Source organism: Chiloscyllium punctatum, chromosome 36 (genome assembly GCF_047496795.1).
Source record: "Chiloscyllium punctatum isolate Juve2018m chromosome 36, sChiPun1.3, whole genome shotgun sequence".
NCBI lineage: Eukaryota > Metazoa > Chordata > Chondrichthyes > Orectolobiformes > Hemiscylliidae > Chiloscyllium > Chiloscyllium punctatum.
In genome coordinates this window covers 60822578-60824551 of record NC_092774.1, presented here as the reverse complement: position 1 = coordinate 60824551, position 1974 = coordinate 60822578, and the positions used below count along the sequence as shown (strand labels likewise).

The 1974-nt window shown below is 48.6% G+C and overlaps 1 non-coding gene across 1 annotated transcript; it reads left to right on the top strand.

Moving 5' to 3' along the window:
* Positions 1–1319: 1319 nt before the first annotated feature.
* trnae-cuc (transfer RNA glutamic acid (anticodon CUC)) lies at positions 1320–1391 on the top strand. The gene has a single exon. It is a non-coding gene; the product is annotated as a tRNA-Glu (tRNA).
* The last annotated feature ends 583 nt before the right edge of the window (positions 1392–1974 follow it).

The following is a 1974-nucleotide window of genomic DNA, read 5'->3' as shown; positions in this document are numbered from 1 at the left end:
GAGGAGGGGAAGCTGAAATAGCCCCACACGCTGCTCATGGGCACATTTCACTTTCCCCAACTGACCGCCGCAACCACTGCGGCTCCTGGGAGTGGAAAGGGAACAAACACCAAAACCCAGTCTCAGCTTTGTAAATCTTCAGGATATAAGAAATAAGTTCATCCCTTCGGATCTTCCATCCTGGGCAGACAGCGATGATTTTAAATGGCTGTCCAAACAGTGTCGATTCGTTTTGGCTGAAATTATCTTCCTTATCTCATCCCAGCATTTCTTGCCACAGAGAACTGTGCGGCAGAGTTCATGTATATATTTCCTTGTATGGTATTTGGTAAATTACATTCGTTTTCTGTTTTTTTGTATCGGGTATTTCAGGTTCATTTGCCGCTTTTTAAGTGTGTTGGTAGGTTTGTGGGCTACCATGAAGCTGAGAGGGTTGAGTTGTCTGGACATCATTTCCCAGATGTCTTGAATGTAAAGTAATGTGGCTCGGGTTTCTGCAGACGTTGTGTCTGCTTGTGTCAGTTTGTTGATGTGAAATTGGCACACTGGGCTTATTGGGTCGGAAAAAGTGAGGACTGCAGATGCTGGAAACCAGAGTTTAGATCAGAATGGTGCTGGAAAAGCACGGCAGGTTAGACAGCTTCCGAGGAGCAGGAAAATCGACGTTTCGGGCAAAAGCCCTTCATCAAGAATAGAGGCAGGACCCCTCCAGGGCGGAGCGATAAATTGGGGGTGGGGTGTGCTGGGCCGAAGGTAGCAAAAAGTACAATAGGTGAATGGGGGTGGGGATGGAGGTGACAGATCAGAGAGGAGGGTGGAGCGGATAGGTGGGGAGGGAGATTGGCAGGTAGGCGAGGTCATGAGAACAGCGCTGGGCTGGAAGTTTGGAACTGAGGTAAGGTGGGGGAGGGGAAATGAGGAAACCATTGAAGTCCACATTGATGGCCTGGGGTTGAATTTACCCCAAGCGGAAGATGAGACGTTCATCCTCCAGGCATCGAGTGGGGAGGGAGCGGCGATGGAGGAGGCCCAGGACCTGCATGTCCTCGGCAGGGTGGGAGGGGGCTTGAAATGTTGGGCCATAGGGCGATGGGGTTGATTGGTGCCGGTGTCCTGGAGATGATCCCTCAAGCGCTGTGACTTGACTCTGAGAGGAGTCTCCAGTCTCCCCAATGTAGAGGAGACCGCATCAGGAGCAATGGATATAAGAAATGACATTGTTGGATACACAGGTGAAAGCCTTCGACCGACCACGGCCCGGATTCGATTTCCGGGCAGGGAAGAAATTTTTAGTAGAGCTACCATGCTGTGTTTGCAACTCCCTGGTGGTCTAGTGGTTAGGACTCGGCACTCTCACCGCCGCGGCCCGGGTTCGATTCCCGGTCAAGGAAACCGTTTCCGCGGGTTTATCGGCTACCCAATCATCTTAAATACTCTGTGCAGTTTTTCATTAATCTTCGTAGTTCCTGGGTGCAGCAGTGTGTCGTGGCTCGTTGAAATAGTGTCCTGCTTCAGATTTGTTTGCCTGTGTAGTGGTGATTGCTTCTGTAGTTAAGTTCTTGGTTCGCATGCATTGTTTTCCGGTAGACGCTGTTTTGAATTTACCATTGACTGTTCGCTCTACTGTGACATCTAGAAATGGCACTTTGTTTTTGTTCTCCTCTTTTGTGAATTTTATGCCAGTAAGGAGATTGTTGATAGTGTTGTCGGTTTCTTCGAATTTGGTTCAGTTTTTGATGACAAAAGTGTCATCGCTGTAGCGGACCCAAAGTTTGGTTTGGATCGTTGGAAGGGCTGTTTGTTCGAGTCTCTGCATTAATGCTTTTGCTTGGAATCCTGTTGCTGGTGGTTTCATGGGTATTTCGTTGATTTGTTTTAGGGCTTGTTATTGGATGGTAAGGCTTGTTATGAAAAGGATGGTAAGGCACAGTTCCACGAGCTTGACAATGCTATCTTAGCTGATGAAGTTGATGC